At 33.2% G+C, this 18,768-nt stretch overlaps 1 long non-coding RNA gene across 1 annotated transcript; it reads right to left on the minus strand.

The window, feature by feature from the left end:
- Window positions 1–13,418: 13,418 nt before the first annotated feature.
- On the minus strand, window positions 13,419–15,456 carry LOC105786191 (uncharacterized). Its single transcript, XR_001131333.2, has 2 exons — window positions 15,270–15,456; window positions 13,419–14,956 (listed from the first exon to the last, which is right to left on the minus strand). It is a non-coding gene; the product is annotated as an uncharacterized LOC105786191 (long non-coding RNA).
- Between the last annotated feature and the right edge of the window lie 3,312 nt (window positions 15,457–18,768).

Consider the following 18,768-nt stretch of genomic DNA (forward strand, 5'->3'; position numbering starts at 1 on the left):
AGAAAAGAGAAAGTCACATTCTCTAAATTACTTGTATGTTAATTTGGAATATCAAAATCGCAAGACTCAAGATTTCAAGACACCTATGGATTTAGGTGCGTTTTATATCTAATTTTGTTTTGATGATTTAACATGACATATCCTACTTTATTAAGTTTTATATCCAATTTTTTACTCTAACAAATAAATCATGACAGTAACAAAAATTATTGATGATTAAATTGTGAAAATTTTAAATTTAAATGTCTAAAATAAAAATTTTAAAAGAAAAGTAACTAAATTTATTAGTCTAATAAAAAGATTAGCATTAGACCAAAAAAAAAAACATTGTAATGATAAAACCAAAAGAGGTTTCTTTATTTTAGCTTATTTTATTTTATTTTTAAATGCACAAAAATTGCCCTTTAAAGCTTTGGAAGGACGCTGTACCGATTTAGCGACCCTCTCCCCATTGGCTCCATTTCCATTTTCCTTCAGTCAATTTCCTTAATTCACATCTGGTTACGGATACGACCCTTCCACCCCTTTCAAAAATTTTGGCCAAAGATTCTCTGTCCAAATTGTTCACTCATTCGTGTGTCTACAACATTTTCATATATTTATTTATTTTTAATATTAACTTTTCAAAATACTAAAGAAATCGAATTCAACTTTTATTTAATTGTTATTATTGTTATTATAGCAATTTCGATTTAAGTGCACTTATACATATTATTTTTACGCTTTAAGAATTAAAGAAGGGTTATAGATAAACATAGAGATTATATAAATTCTTTTTAAAGAAAACATGCATAATTGAAATAAGATGAAATTTAAATATACAATCTTATTTTTTAAAATAATCTTGGCATTAAATGAAAACCTCATTGGCATGATGATTTTTGTTTTTTTTGTTTTTTATAAAATAGAATATATTAGAATTAAATGGTCTGAATCCTTATTTAAATAAAATACATTGGTAAAATAAAATAAAAGTAAAACCATATAGAATTACACTTCTTTTATTTTTAGGATAAAGTTTTTTAAACCTTATTAAGCTCCATCTATTTGATATTGATTAAAATAAGGTGTTTCAGTCTTATTACACTCCTATTAGAATATGGTTTTACAAGCCTATAAATGGACATAGTCTAGTCCTCTTGTAATTATTCGAATTCGATATAGTGAATTATTTTCTCCTCTGCCCGTGGTTTTTTTCCCGAAAGGGTTTCCACGTAAAATCTGTGTGTTCTTTATTTTTCTCTCTCTTTTTCTTTGCGATACATTGTCATTACCAACGTTCTATTTTTCTACAAATTGGTATCCGAGCTTCTGGGTTGTTCATCTCAATCACGGTAATGGCATATTTGAAGTATGAAATTTCGTTGTTGGATCGCAACACCAGATTCGCATTGTGGCAAATAAAGATGCAGGCAGTTCTTACACAGATGAACTTAGAATAAGCCCTGCTAGGGGTAGATAAGATGTCTTCAACATTGACGGAGGAAGAGAATAAGCGCAAGGATCGAAAGGCGTTATCACAGTTACATATGCATTTTTCTAACGAAATTTTACAGGATGTGGTGAAGGAGAAAATCGCAGCTGGATTATGGAAGAAGTTGGAACAAATATGTATGTCGAAAACTCTAACTAGCAAGCTACATATAAAGCAGCGTCTTTATGCTCATTATTTGGAGGAATGTGCGTCTGTGCACGAACACTTAACAGTGTTTAAAGAAATTATCTCAAACTTGGAGGCCATGGAGGTTCAGCATGATAAGGAAGATTTAGGGTTTATTCTACTTTGTTTATTGCCCCTGTCTTATTCAACCTTTAGAGATACGATTTTATATAGCCGCGAGTCTGTCACAGTTGATGAGGTTTATGCTTCTTTAACCTCGTATGATAAGGTGAAGCATCTTGTGGTTAAAAATGACTCTCAGGGAGAGAGTCTCATTGTTCGTGGAAGACAAGATTTGAATGCCGATGATGATCGTGGAAAGACACAGGAACGAAATCCTCACAGTAAATCTAAGAGTAGATCGAAGTCTTCAAACAGAGGTAAAACTTGTAACTTCTACAAGAAGAAAGAGCATATTAAATCTGAGTGTTATAAGCTACAGAACAAGATCAAAAGGGAGGCTGCGAATCAAAATGAAAAACAACAAAAAAATTTCTGCAAAGCTAATGTTGTAGAAGACTACAGCGATGGTGAACTTCTAATCGCTTTTGTCAACAATTCTAAAGTGAGCGGGGAGTGAATCAATGATTTGGGTTGCACCTTCCACATGAGTCCCAATTGGGATTGGTTTACAACTTACGAAATAGTGTCTGAAGGTGTTGTTTTGATGGGAAATAATGTTTCATGTAGAATTACAGGTGTTGGAACAATTAAAGTTAAGATATTTGATGGAGTTGTCAGAATACTTAGTGACGTATGACATGTTCCAGAATTAAAGAGAAATTTAATTTCATTGAGTACTCTTAATTCAAAAGGGGTACAAATACACAGCTGAAAGTGGGGTTTTGAAGATTTTCAAAGGTTCCCTCATTATGATGAAAGAGCAGAGAAAGACTGCTAAGTTATATATTCTTCAGGGTTTTACTGTTACTGGTGATGCAGATGTCGCTTCCTTTTCCTCGTCAAATGATGATATTACTAAACTTTGGCATATGCGCCTAGGGCATATGTGTGAGAATGCCATGGCAGAATTGAGCAAAAGAGGACTTCTTGATGGACAAAGAATTTTCAAACTGAAGTTCTGTGAGCACTGCGTTTTTGGGAAGCAAAAGGGAGTTCGATTCATCAGAGGAATCCATAACCTGAAGGGAACGTTGGAGTATATTCATTCTGATCTATGGGGGCCATCCAGAGTGTCTTCGAGAGGTGGAGCTAATTATATGCTAACTTTTATTGATGATTTTTCTAGAAAAGTTTGGGCGTTCTTCCTGAAGCAGAAAAGAGATGTGTTTTTCGCATTTAAGTCTTGGAAAACTATGATTAAAAAACAGACGGGAAAATAAATAAAATACTTTCGCACAGACAATGACTTAGAGTTCTGTTCTGATGAGTTTAATAAACTGTGCAAGTCAGAAGGGATCGTGAGACACTTGACAGTTCATCATACTCCACAGCAAAATGGTGTTGCAGAACGAATGAACAGAACGATCATGGAGAAGGTTCGATATATGTTGTCAAATGCCAACTTACCAAAGTCGTTTTGGGCTGAAGCAGACTCTATTGCATGTTTTTTGATCAATCGATCTCCATCCGTTGCTATTGAGAAAAAGATTCCACAAAAGGTATGGTCTGGTAATCCTACTGACTATTCTGATTTAAAGATCTTTGGATGTCTTGCGTACGCTTATGTTGATAATGGAAAATTGGAGCCGAGATCCATTAAATGTTTTTTTCTTAGTTATAAAGCTGATGTAAAATGGTATAAGTTATGGTGTCCTGAAAATAGAAAAGTTGTGATTAACAAACATGTTGTTTTTTTATGAAACTACTATGCTACCTAACTTATCTCTTAAAGACTCTTCCAATAAAGAAAATCAAAAGCAAGTAGAGCATCTGATTAATCCAGAATCTACAATAGGGTCGACTCCTCAAGCCAGTACAAAAATTCAAAATAGAGTTGCTTCTTTACCACAATACTCTATAGCCAAATATAGAACTAAGAGAGAAATTAAACCTCCAAAGAAGTATGTCGAGGCTGATCTAGTTGCTTATGCTTTAAATGTGGTTGAAGATATAGATGCAAACTAAGAGCCATTTAATTATTGTGATGCGGTTAGCTGGGAAGACTTAGAAAAGTGGATGTTTGCTATGCAAGAGGAGATGAGATCACTCTACAAAAACAAAACATGGGATCTTGTGAAACTTCCTAAAGGTAAAAAAGTTGTTCGTTGTAAATGGGTGTTTCAAAAGAAAGAAAGGACTCCAGGAGTTGAAGAACCCAAATATAAAGCAAGGCTTATTGCAAAGGGTTACAGTCAAATTCCAAGAGTGGACTTCACAGATGTGTTCTCCCTAATTATGAAGCATAGTTCGATTTGAGTTTTGCTTTGTATTGTGGCCATGCATGATTTAGAGCTTGAGTAGTTAGATGTAAAAATTATATTTTTGCATGGAAAACTTGAGGAGGATTTTTATATGCAACAACCAGAGGGTTTTACAGTCTCAGAAAAAGAGGACTATGTTTGCTTGTTGAAAAAGTCCCTTTACGGTTTGAAACAATCACCAAGACAGTGGTACAAGAGGTTTGATTCCTTTATGACTTCTCATGATTTCAAAAGAAGTAGCTTTGACAGTTGTGTTTACTTTAAGAAAAATAGCGATAGTTCTTTTGTGTATATACTCTTTTATGTTAATGACGTGTTGATAGCAGCGAAAGATAAAAAAGAGATAAGAAAGGTCAAACCCCAACTAAGTGAAGAATTTGAGATGAAAGATTTGGGACCAGCAAAGAAGATACTTGGTATAGAGATTATCAGAGATAGAAAAGGAAGTAAATTGTACCTAAGTCAGAATGGGTACATTGAGAAAGTTCTTTGCAAGTTCAATATGCAGAGTGCTAAACCTATTAGTACTCCTTTAGCAGCTCATTTTAGACTTTTATCGGCTTTATCTCTACAATTAGATGATGAGATTGAGTACATGTCACATGTTCCATACTCTAGTGTAGTGGGATCTCTCATGTATGCTATGGTTTGTTCACGTCCAGATTTATCATATGCAGTCAGTGCAGTTAGCAGATAAATGGCGAATCCTGGTAAAGAATATTGGAAAACAGTTCAGTGGATTTTAAGATACTTACGAGGTACTACTGATGTTTGCTTACAGTTTGGAAGAACTAGAGATGGAGTCATTAGGTATGTTGATGTTGATTTTACTGGAAACCTTGATAGAAAAAGATCTTTCACAGGTTATGTCTTTACAATCGAAGGTTGTGCAATCAGTTAGAAAGTCACTTTGCAAACTACAATTGTTTTGTCTACCACTGAAGTTGAGTACATGGCAATTACTGAGGTTTATAAAGAAGCCATTTGGTTGAAAGGACTCTTTAGTGAACTCAATGAAGACCTTCAAATCAGTACAGTATTTTGTGACAGTCAGAGTGTCATCTTCCTTACAAAAGATCAAATTTTTCATGAAAGAACAAAACACGTTGATGTTCGGTATCATTTTGTTTGTGATATTATTGCTTGTGGTGATATTGTTGTGAGCAAAATTAGCACTCATGAAAATCTTGCAGATATGATGACTAAGTTACTTCCTATAACCAAGTTTAAGCATTGCTTAGACTTGGTTAGTGTTCATTATTGAAGTTAAACCCTTATGGGGTTTTATGGAAGAGGTGGAGAACTTGTTCATTGAGAATTCGTGTCAATGTGGAGATTGTTAGAATTAAGTGACCCGAATCCTTATTTAAATAAAATACATTGGTAAAATAAAATGAAAGTAAAATCCATATAGAACTACACTTCTTTTATTTTATTTTAGAATAAGGTTTTTTACACCTTATTAAGCTCCATCTATTTGATATTGATTAGAATAAGGTGTTTCAATCTCACTACACTCCTATTAGAATATGGTTTTACAAGCCTATAAACAGACATAGTCTACTTCTCTTGTAATTATTCGAATTCGACATAGTGAATTATCTTCTCCTTTGCCCGTGGTTTTTTTCCCGAAAGGGTTTCCACGTAAAATATGTGTGTTCTTTATTTTTCTCTCTCTTTTTCTTTGCGATACATTGTCATTACCGGTGTTTTATTTTCTTACAGAATATTTAACTCATACATTCACACAAGCACCCATTTAAACAATCATATAGACAAAACCTGCTAATCAATCCCACAACCTTAAAAATATCATGTTGATTTTTTACTTCTTATCAAATATTGATTGCTTTTTGGAATAGTATTTAATGCAAATAATAACATAAGACCTAATTTTAAAAAATAAAAAAATCACATAGGACTTATAGATAAATATTAATAATTTTATTTAAATACAATTAAAGATTAATTAATTAAGGTTTAAGATTTTAAGTTCAGATATTAATATTTTTGTATTTATTTATAATTAATTATGTTTTAATAAATTTATTAACATTTATTTATAAGTCATTCATTTTTTTTTGTTTATTCAATGATTATATGTAGATTATTATTTGCTCATAATACTTGAAATCAAGAAATACATCAAATATTATTCTTGATTTTAGGAGTAATAATTTTATTGCTTTTTCTAAATGAAGTAATATAATGTAGTAACAAATCAAAAATAAAAATAAGTTATCTCTCTTTTTTTTGGTTGAAAAAGGAATTATATTTCTAAATTAGTAAAAGAGTCAAGCTCGATACATAACACAACCATGATTGTTCGCTAATAATAAAGGTTCCAAGCAACTAGGAGGATTACTACATGCATTAAACAGCGCAATGAAGAAGTAGATTGGAAGTTACTCCCTAAATGGGCTAAGATGTTAATACATTTGTTTCCTTCTCGAAATACATGAAACAACAGTCTAGGAGTCAAAGATTCTTGAAGCATTCTGCACTCATCAACCAAAGGTTAGAGGATCACATTAGTAGAGATATTGTTAGTCATAAGATATATAATAATGGTAACATCAACTTTAATCTCCAAGCCTTTGATATTTAATGAAGGCCGCTAACTGTAGCCCATATCTAAGAGCCTACAACTCAACTTGAACACTATTTGCACAAGGGATATGTATATAAGATCCAATCACTAAATTGCATTAGTCATCCTGGATGAGGGCATGCGCTCTCGCCTTTCCCAGGTTTCCAAGAGCTAAATCGCCCATATTGAGTTTAAACAAGTTCCTACTAAGAGGTTTTCAAGAAATTAGAGTAAATGAGGGGAAGGGAATGTGTCTTACCACGTGTGAGGAAGCAAAAAATTCTCTAGTTGTAGAATTGAATCTATTAACCAAAATTTTGATGGGGCGATGGTTTCCAAAGATAACAACATTTCTAGATAACCATAGTTCTCAAATGCCAAATCAAAATCGCGTACCAATGGAGGCTAAGGGAGGTTGTCCATTCTATAAGGACAAATTATTCATGAAACAGTCTATCCATAACGAAAGAGGGTGCGGTCTACACTGAACCCTAGTAGCCAAAGATTCTTAGAGGCCCTAGGAGATAGCACAATCGCGAAGGATATGGAAAACCTCTTCAGGGGTTGAGGAACACCAAGGGCAGAGGTCCTTCGAGATGATATCTTTTCCTCTAAGCAATGTTCACGTAGTAATAGCATTATGCCCACACTTTCATAAGAAAAATTTGAGCTTTGGGGAAGTTTGGCTTTCTATATGATTTTCCAAAGGGATGCATTAGAACAAAAGGGACTTGGAATCGAATTCAGCCGCAAGGGCATACGCGCTAGCTAGAAGAAATTTTCATCATTAGAACAACCCCAACATAAAGTGTCTGACTTATTAGGGATATTAGGGATGGGTGTACTCGGGAATGTATCAATCAAAAACTAAGGTAACCTTAAGGAGATGCTAAGAGACACTTGAGCCTCCCATCTATCACAAACTTGTTTGAATGACAAGAGCTTTTCACACCTTAATAGCGGCTCTTTCAAAGGCCCTAAGCCAGACCAATTATCGAACCAAAACTTGACAGATTGGCCATCCTTTATCACCTATCTAAATCTAGAATCCAAAAGTGAACTAAACTTATGAAGGGAAATCCATGTTGAGGAAACATTGACAACCACTAGAGGGTTTCTTAGATCTTGGGCATATTTGAAGAAAAGCAATTTGGCCCGTAGACTATCCATCTCATGGATTAACTTCATCCCAACTTCATATGGAGAGATTGGTTCCTATATTTCACGATAGGGATGCCTAATTTTTAGGAGGTGATATACCATACCAACTAATTCAGTAGAGTTTCCTTGCCCCTTTCATACCACCCTATAAAAAGTCTTTATTAAGTTTATCTAGTTGATTAAGAACACTGACAAGCAATGACCTAATCTACATAAAGTAACTTGGGATGAAAGCAATTATAGATTGAATGAGGACTAATCTACCAACATGAGAGAGAAGATTGGTCTTCCAAGCTTTCAATTTGCTACAGATATTTTCCACAATGAAATTAAAATCCCTTCGAAAAGAGAGACTGGTCATAGTTAGAAAGCCCAAATACCTTCCTATATCCTGAGTATCTTTTCCACAATTTAGGATTTGATACTTTTATGACAATTGGAGGAAAAATGATCTTAGATTTGCTAAAGTTAATACATTGGCTAAATTCCCTCATAAACATCTTCAAAACTTGCCCAATAGAATCCATAGTCACAGTATCCATCTTGCTAAAGAGAATAATATCATCAACAAATAAAAGGTGCTAGAAGTTAGAACCACTCCTCAAATCTCGAACCAATTTCAACTTATTATGCTAAACCGCCAGATAGATATGGAGATTGAGGAATTTCATACATAAGACAAATAGGTAGGGGGCAATGGGTCTCCCTATCTAATTTCTCGAGAAAGGTAAAAAGAATTAAGCTTAGAGTCATTCAACAAGACTGTGGTGGAAGTAGAAGAGACACAACTCATGATAAGATTGACCCAAAGAGTTGAAAACCCAAAAAAGTATAGGACTTTCTGAAGAAAGCTTCACTCTAGATTATCGTATGCTTTTTTCCAAATCAAGTTTAATAACAATAACCCCTTTTTTTCCTTTCATCTTCTTAAGATAATGCATGAGTTCTTGGAAAATTATGGCATTATCCATAAAATGCCTACAAGAAACAAAGCTACCTTAAAACGGAGAGATAATTCTGCGCAGTATAGGTATAAGTTTCATGACTAGAACTTTGGTAATGATCTTATAAATCGTGTTGCATAGACTTATCAAATGAAATTGAGAAATGGAAGTAGCTTCTCTCAATTTGGAGATAAGGGTGATAAGAGTTTCATTTAGCGACGGAGGGATAGAAGCCTTAGCAAAAACCTCAGATACAGTTCGAATTACTCTCTATTTCACATTGAGTCAACAACGGTGGTAGAAAAACGGGTGTAGATCATCCGAACCTAGAGCCTTTAGAGGTTTAAAAGACCAAATTGCCTTAGTAATGCCCACGTGGGAAATCTACGCAAGGAGAGATTGGATTTCTAGATTGGAAAGATGAAGCCAAATAAGCAAATCGCGCTAAAAAACCAAAGGACACTACTTTCTCAAAGGTGGTAAAAAGTTGATCAAAATGATTCTAAACCAAATTCTCAATACTTGTTTGCTCAGTAATCCACCTACCATTATTATCAAAAGGCCTAACAATACGATTGAAGTTTTCGCAAACTAAAGTGGATAGGTGGAAAAACTTGATATTTCATTCTCCATTGATAATCCAATTAACTCTGGATTTAAGAGCCCAAATAAGTTCTTCCTACTACAAGGTCTCATTAAGGTCACTAGACAAAAATTTATGTAGGTTAATTAAGAAGTCATTAGGATCATCAACTAGGGATCATTCAATTCTCAAAATTCTAGCTAAAAGATGTTTCTTGGATCAAAAGACATTACCAAAAGTAAACATATTCCAACCCGATAAATAAGAAGTAAAATCAGAAATGGTTGATGGGAAAGAGCTATTTGAATCTAACAAAAAATGGTGAAGTATGGATTTAAACTCAAAGTGATCAAACCATATTTTATGGAAACTCTTCTAGATTTCTTAAAATCAATTATCTCTATCGCATATAAAATGTAAAATTTTCAAATTTAATGTTATTGTTGGTATGCTATTATTAATAGAATTATTCTGAATTTAAATCATATAAGAGTATCCACTACCTTCTTCATCAGTTTTTTTATTCTTATAATTTATGTTTAGATTTGTGACTTTCTCTTTTAACAATATAATTTGCAAAGTTCCAACTTACATTTACTATTGAAAATTCATTATGCTTAATCATTGCACTCAACCCTTACTAATAAAATTAACCACTATCTTAATTTGATGAACCTTTAAGATGATAAATTTAAAATATTCTCATATATTTTTAATATGTGTAATTTGTTCTAAATTCTACATTAAACAAACAAATATGTTATCTTTACATAGAATTATAATATCAAACTATCAGGCCTATGTTATGAATAATTTTTCAAAAGGTCAATCGATTTGATTGGCTCGATTTACAATTAATGCATAACATAATAAGCTCATTCAAGCATAACTTTATACTCGATTATATTTTACGAAAATCTTGTATTTTATCATCTTAATTAGATAAGATATTATAGTTATGAATATTAGAAAATTAACTATCTTTTGCCTAATTTTGTCAACTATAGTGTTTACAATAAAATTTGTATAATATATTTTTATGAATTAAATAATGCATACACATCTTAAGTCTACTTATCTACAATTGACTATAAGTCATGTAGGAGTTCAATTCAAATATAGTAACACCTGAGATGGAAACTGTTAAAAAATCGAGAAACTTGAAAAATTCATCGAAACTTGAAAAATTCATCTGATTTTTCATTCATATATCTTACAAGATTATTTACAAAATACATAAAGTTGTCAAACCATCGCCTAAAAAAATGAAAAAAACTATCATCTGCTAGCTAACTCTTAACTAATTGAAACTAACAAACTAACTATTTGTTTCAACACTCCCCTTCAAGGTGGTGGTTGAAATACATATTTAACCCCCAACTTGGATACTAAATGCTCATGTTGTTGTACCCCCAAAATCTTTGTAAAGATGTATGCCAACTGCTCTATGGAGGATACATGCTCAGTCTTTATAAGACCATTCTGAATCTTCTCTCTTATGAAATGGCAGTCCACTTCTATGTGCTTAGTTCATTCATGGTAAACCAGATTTGCTGTTATCTGTAAAGTAACTTTACTATCACAGAAAAGCTTTATTGATTGCTTTCTCCTGATTCCAATCTCAGTCAGTAAACCATCTAGCCAAACTACCTCTGTTGTTGTGACCTACTCCTATACTCTTGTACTCTACTTCTACTGAAGACCTGGCTATAGTGGATTGCTTCTTTGATTTCCAAGAAATCAGCGACTTGCCAAGTTTTAAACAAAAACCTAATACAAACTTTCTTGTTATTGGGCAGGATGCCCAGTCAGAGTCACAATTTGCAACCAACTCACACTCACTCAAGGCATCAAGAAATATTCATTGTCTTGGATTTTTCTTCAAGTATCTCACCACTCTTAATGTTGTATCCAAGTGTGCCTTTTTGGGTTATTGCATGAATTGGCTCAAATGATGAACTGAGAAGGTTATATCTGGTCTGGCATGAGTTAAGTAAATAAGTATTCCCACAAGCCTTTGAAAAACTGACTTGTCATCTGGCAACTTATCACCATTCATTTCACCATTCTCTTGCTGTAGATTCTCATCATATTCTATTGAGGTCAACTTATTATTCAGTTCTATAGGAGTTGTAGCTGGCTTTGCTCCCCCTACCCCAGTTTCTTTAATCAATTCTAATGTATACTTCCTTTGGTTGATTAAAATTCCTTCCTTCGTCCTTAGTATTTCAAGACCAAAGAAATTTTTTAACTCTCTAAAATCCTTCCTTCTAAAGTTCTGATACAGAATTCCCTTCAGCTCTTCAATCATACTTTTACTGCTCCTAGTAATCAGTAAATTATCCATATAAATGAGCATGATTACTATCTCATTCCTTTTTTCTTGGTAAATAAAGAATAATCAGGCCTGCTCTGTTCATATCCAGCTGCTATAAGAGTCTCTGTCAGTTTTAGATTCCATTGCCTTGATGTCTGCTTCAGGCCTCATAATGATTTTTGCAGTCTACATACCTTACCCTCCCCCTAGCTGCAAAAACCAGTAGACAAATCCATGTAGACTTCTTCTACCAAATCACCTTGAAGGAAAGCATTGTAAACATCTAACTGAAACAACAGCCAACTGAAAATAGATGCCAACGCAAGTAAAAGCCTCACAGTAACCATTTTGGGAATAGGGGAGAAAGTGTCAACATAATTTATCCCTTCTTTTTAATTATAACCCTTAGCCACCAGCCAAGCTTTGAATCTCTTAAGTTCACCCGATGTTTTATACTTAATCTTGTAAACCCATTTACAACCAATAGGGACCTTTCTAGTTGGAAGAGAGACAACAGACCAAGTATTATTGGACTCAAGAGCTTGACTTTCCTCATTCATGGCATGAATCCAATGAGGATATCTAATGGCTCCATTATAGGTGGTAGGCTCAATCAATGAAGAAGTCAAGGAAATATAGTGTTGAGTATGATAATGTAAATGGACATAAGAAATGGCATTTGAAATAGGATACTGAAAAGGAAATGAGGTAGATTGATTACTACAAATGAAATCATTCAACTACTGAGGTGGTTTTGAAACATGAAAAGGCTTTCTAGGAACTAGAGTTTTTAAACTAAGAGGACCTGAAGATGACTATACTGGATAACTTGTTGAGGGTGTAAAGCTTGAAACAGTAGGTTGTAGTGAAAACAACTGCGGTGAGTGTAGGGTGGAAATAATAGGCTGTGGTGGATTTAAAACAAGAAATTCTGAATCAGATAAGGGAACTGAAGAAGGAAAAAAAGGAGAAGATTTAGCTAAGGGAAGGTGAAAAGGAAAAGAATGCTCATGAAAGATCACATCGATGTTAACAAAAAATTTATGTGTTTCAAGATTGAACAAGATGTAACCTTTCTGTGTAGTAGAGTATCCCATAAGCACAGAAGGAACTACTTTTGGGGAACACTTATCATAATAGTTAGACTGTGTAGCATAACAAAGACATCAAAAAAATCTTAAGATGAGCCAGACTAGGAGGTTTTTTTATAGAGACACTCATAAGGAGTCTTCCCTTGTAAAAAAGAATATGGCAATCTATTGATGAGGTAATAAGCAGTGGTAACACACTCACCCCAAAATTTAAGAGGTACTTTGGATTGAAAATGAATGGCTCGGGATACTTCTAGGATGTGTCTATGTTTACGTTCAGCCACCCCATTTTGTTGATGTATATGAACACATGAACTTTGATGCATTATACCAAGAGAGGAAAAAAGAGTAGACATTCCATATTGAAAAATTCGGTCCCATTATCACTATGGATATTCTTACCTAAGAGAGAAAACTAGGTTTTAACAAAGGAGAAGAAATGTCTAAGAAACAAAATTGTGTCACTCTTAACCCTCAAGAGATAAATCCAAGCCATGTGTGTACAGTCATCTACAATAGTGAGAAAGAGCCTATGTCCATTATGTGTTGAAACACGATAAGGACCCCAAATATCAACATGAATGAGTTCAAAAGGTATGTCAGACCTTGAATGAATAAGAGGAAAAGGTAATCTATTCTGTTTGGCTAAAAGACATATACTACAATTATGCACAATATTAGTATCAAGTTTGCAAGAATTAAAAACAAGTAACTTTTACATTATTGTAATAGAAGCATGCCCTAAACGAGCATTCCATACATGAGTATTATTGTGCAAAACAATAGATTGCTGATCAGCAGACATTGAATCATCATGAGAAACAACATTGGAAAAAGGGAAAACACTACATTGAACTGAATATAACAAACCAGAAACTCCTTTAACAGACTCAAAAAAATATAGCCCTCTAGACTCTCTACCAATCCTCTTAATCATGTTATTCGAGAGATCCTACAGCAGACAAAAGTCAGGATAAAACACGATGGAATAATTAAGTTCTTTGGAAAGTTTAGACACTGAAAGGTGATTGTGAGAAAAATTCGGAACAAGTAAGACATTGGTAATGAGGTGATCATGGGTCAACCTATAAGAACCTATATGGGCAATAGTATATGTTTTACTATTTGGTAGATGAGCATAACAAGGTGTAACACATGAAACAAGAAACAACAAGATACGATATGATCTGTCTTCCTTGTATCTAAAATCCAACGAAGAGATCCATTAGTAGCAGGTAAACATCCAGAAACAGTACCTGTAAGATTTACAATGAAATCCTTCGAAGGAGCCTTGTTGATGAGACTCAAAATTTTGTTGTATTGGTCAGCAATGAATGTCGGTAAATACAAGGCAGTAGAAGTAGCCGACGAACCAAGGTCAGAAGTTGAGTGATCAATTACCTCTGAATTGATGGCCATAGCTGCCTGTGGAATTTTCTTCTTTGTGAACTTAAAATCTGAGGGGAAACTAATCAGTTGGTAGCAATTATCATGATGATGGCCTTTAATTTTGCAGTAGTCGCAAACCCCATTGTATCGGTAGTGATCTGAACTTCTAGAGGCATTTGAAAACATTATAGTATTCTCCACAATAGGAACTCTAGACAAGTGCACACATGTGATTCCTCTTGTACTATTATCGAATATGCTTGATTTACCGAAGTGGTTGCATAAGCAAAATCTAACTCTGCTGAACCATATGCACATGATTCAATTGAGAAACCTCACAATTGCATGATGTAAACAGGACCAAAGCACTATACTCGTTCCACAAAAGTTTGAGACGTGTGAAGTAAATAGAAAAAGTAGACTCACCCTGGTTAAGAGTTACAATCGATCGATGAAGGAAGAAAATCCTTAACCCATTAACTTTGTCAAAGCGTTCCTTCAAATCTTGCCACGGCAACGCCGTACTGGAAGCAAACACAATCCCAACCGAAAGTTCCTGATTAACGGTGTTGAGTATCTAGGATAACACCATTGCATTGCATCTCTCCCATTATGGATGCAATGCCTACTCATAATCGTCTTTGTGACAGTTTCATCAATGAATCCCAGCTTGTTTTTTTGCAAGAAGGGCAATCCGCATCGATTTGCTCCATATACTATAGTTTTCCAAACCCACAAGCTAATGAGAGACCAGATGCACTCTTGGCTTATCCGAGGGGTGCAAAAACAATGGATGATTGAAATCAACAATGCCTTCCATGCTTCATACCTGAAACCCTAATCGAACTCAATGAAAAAAACAAACACGATTTCAGAAATCTGATCAGGAAATTTGAAGGAAAAAAACTTACGCTGATACCATGTTAAAAAATCGAGAAACTTAAAAAATTCATTTGATTTTTCATTCATGTATCTTACAAGATGATTTACAAAAATATATATAGTTGTCAAACCATCACCCAAGAAAAAGAAAAAAAATGTCATTTGCTAACTAACCCTAACTAATTGAAACTAACAAACTAACTATTTGTTTCAACAGAAACTTGATTTATATTATGATTCACGCATGATCTCTTATCTTCTTACTCACTTTGATGTTTGATTTTAAGTATTGGGAAAACTCTCAAATTTGGCTGGGTAGAGAAACAGATCAAGGGCTTTATATATAGTACTTTTATAAGAAACAACTCATTATAGTGTCAATATACATGCCTTATTCTTCCTCCTCCTATATATAAATGTACAATTATATGAATCATTTTAATGTGATACAATTAAATTGGGAAGATTAACGTTAACCAAACTTAATTTGATTAATGGACCCGCAAAATTTTAATATATGTATTTTAATTTTACTTTGAACATTAAAAATACATAAACTTTGGTCAATACATTTAAATTCCAACAAGAAAATGATATGAAAATGTTTTATTTTGGGAGACTACACTTAGATGGCAATTTATCCATATATAGCATGATTTCATGCTTCATGGAATAACAATTCTCGTGATAATACTTTTCTATTATAATGAGTTTTTCCTGTTGTGGTTCATAATTAAAGGGAAAAAAAAAGGAGAAAGGAGAAATCAAAGCAGGGGTTAATTATATAATTAAAAGGAACAAGGGAAGTACAATTGATAGGACTGCTTGGATGCCAATTTGGTGGCAATGTTGGACTACCTTACCTATACCTCCAGCAAAGAATGTTTTGGCGGAGATTTTGATTTATTTTGTTTCGTAAACTTCACACTCCATCTAAAAATGTGAGAAATATGAGCCACTCTGTTGCTTGGAAGAAAAAGGGTCTAACAACTGGAATTTATAACCTAGATTCCAAAATAAAATAATTATTTTAAACAATCAGAAATAAATAAAATAATAATAATAATTTAACCTCAAAGAGATACCCATAAATCATAACCACCATATAGATGAAACTGATTGAAGGATTGTATCTAATAAGGCTTATGAAAATTTATATAGGTGAAAAACTTCTGAGAGAGTAAAAGATATAAGGTAGGGTAGTTACTAGACCTGATCATGGGTCGGGTCGATACATAATTTTAGATCCACCTTTTAGGTTTTAGTCAAAAATTTAGCTTAAAATTTTGTCTGAACCTGACTCATATTAAAAATGCTAAATTCGAGCTTGATCCGACCCGACCGTAATAAATTTTTTATATAAAAATAAATTTAAAAATTATAATACATCAAATACATTGAAAAATTGAAATAAATATTTTTCAACAAATTGAAAATTAAAAAAAAAAGCATAGGCATGTGATTTGGACCAAGCTCGGATAAAAAAAAATTTCCCAAGACTCGATCCATTTAAAAAACATGATTTTTGTCCAAACCTATTTTTTGAACCCATATTTTTACCTAAACTCTCCCACTTTTTGAACGGTTGACCCAACCTATAATCAGGTCTAGTAGCTACCATCAAACTCTCCCTCTCACTGTATTTAATCTCAGTAAAATATGACACTTATCAAGTCAAAATTTTTACTTAATGGTAATTACTATAAATATATAAAACTATTTAATTTGTATTATAAAATTAAGGATCACTCGTATATGTTAACATTTTTTATTTAATAAATAAATATTCTAACATTCTTTCACTTCGTCCGAACTTTATAACAATATTTTTAAGGATAAATCTTAAAATTATACATAAACTTTGATTTAATATATAATTGTATGCATAAACTTTAATTTGGTGTAATTATGCATGTGAAACTTTAATTGTGGTTCAAATGTATACTTAAAAATTTAATTTTGATTTAATTATACATATTTAAAGAAATAAATACATTAATTTATTTATATATTAGATAAATATAATTATTCATGTATGCAATATATAAACATAAAATGATGATGCTATATCAATAATTGTGTTAAACATTTACAAAAATTGAATATCAAAATTCATGTATACAATTGCACATTAAATCATAATTGATGTATAATTTTAGTATTTATCTCTATCTTTATTAATATTTCTATACATCATATGTTTAAGTAGAAGAATATATTTTAGGCGACGTAGGTGAGTCAGAAGCCGGGATATCTGAAATTAATAGATCATAACAGCAAGTATGCTATGCCAAAACATCGGCCTCTCCTCTTTGGCCTTTTAAACAGGCACTGCCTTTTAGCTGTTAATCTCCATTAATTTAGACTACTTCTTCAAACTCATCTGGACTTTAATGATATATTTAGCCTAAGTTTAATTTCTGATGTGCAGGATCCATAGTTATGGCAAGCACAAAGCATACTATTAAACTCACGAGAGATTTTTTTTCACAGATATACCATTTCCAGGCAGGAAGAGATTTGAGAAAGTTTAGCAAGACATAGTTTAGAAAACACACTGGAATTTTATTTTCGAAACTTGTTCTTCTACAACTGAACTTCTAAATCCCTTATATAGAAGGGGAAAACCTAATGAGCAGATAAGAAGGAATCTGCTTTTTCTTTTAGTACAGTGATATGATAAAGCAAAAAGACATGACTCAGCAAAATAATTTACATAAAGGTAAAACAGATAAAAAGGAATCAGCTTTTTAATTACTATCATCACTATCATAGTCTGTACTTATGTTGGACATGATATTCAGCTCTTCTGCTTTTCTTTTCTTTTTTTCACGTGCTCGATGACACTTTAGCTCCAACTGTTCAATCCTTATTTCAAGATCATCAGGTGGTATCATATCATGAATTGGTAAGATTGATGTCTTTGTTGTTTTGTAAACGTCTTTCTCTTTCCAGCTTGATGTGTCTTCTTGTATATCTCGCCATGCTGATGTGTCTTGAACTGCTTGGCTACAATATCGGATACTCCTGAGACCATTCTTTTGGGTCTGGGATATTGGTCTGATATTCCACTAAGGCTTGTCTCAACTGTTCTTGATAAAGTGTTAGTGGTACGTCTTTATCCCATGGGGCAAGTATGTCTTCTGAGGGCCATATTTCTTCAGGAATGATTCTGTTTATCTGACAGAGATACTTCTGTAAGCTTTTGTAGCGACATTGGCTAGTGCTTATCTCCGAGTGATAGGTTTTGTTAATCCATGCACTAGGAAATGCTCCAAGTTGTGTTGCTGGACCATTTTGTACGAAGTATTGTGGCTTGTAAAAGATAATTACCATCCACTGGGCTTTCATATTTTTGAGATATTCTAGCCCAATCATCTCATGCCATTGTTCAAGTGGATAAAACCATTTGAGAAAGGTTGCAAAATTCTTCATCTCTGGACTCAGTTCTTCTTGTGTAGCCATAGTCACATAATATTGGAGATCTTCAATGTGGAACTCAATCCCAATATGAAACAAATGGGTTAAGTACCAAAACATCCATTTAAGTTCTTCAGGAAATTCTCCAAATTGGAATTTTATGGGATGGATAAAAGGATATTTGGGGTGAAGTCCTAAAGGTTTTAGGAATAAACCTCTAAAATCTCTGAAAACATTTTTTTGGTAAGAAAGCATCATGTTCATGGCTTCTCTATGGAATCTTATTTCTAGTATAAGGCTTAACACATTTGGTGGATGATCAGGGTGAGAATTTGGTTGATAAGGTA

The sequence above is a fragment of the Gossypium raimondii genome, chromosome 1 (assembly GCF_025698545.1).
Source record: "Gossypium raimondii isolate GPD5lz chromosome 1, ASM2569854v1, whole genome shotgun sequence".
Lineage (NCBI taxonomy): Eukaryota > Viridiplantae > Streptophyta > Magnoliopsida > Malvales > Malvaceae > Gossypium > Gossypium raimondii.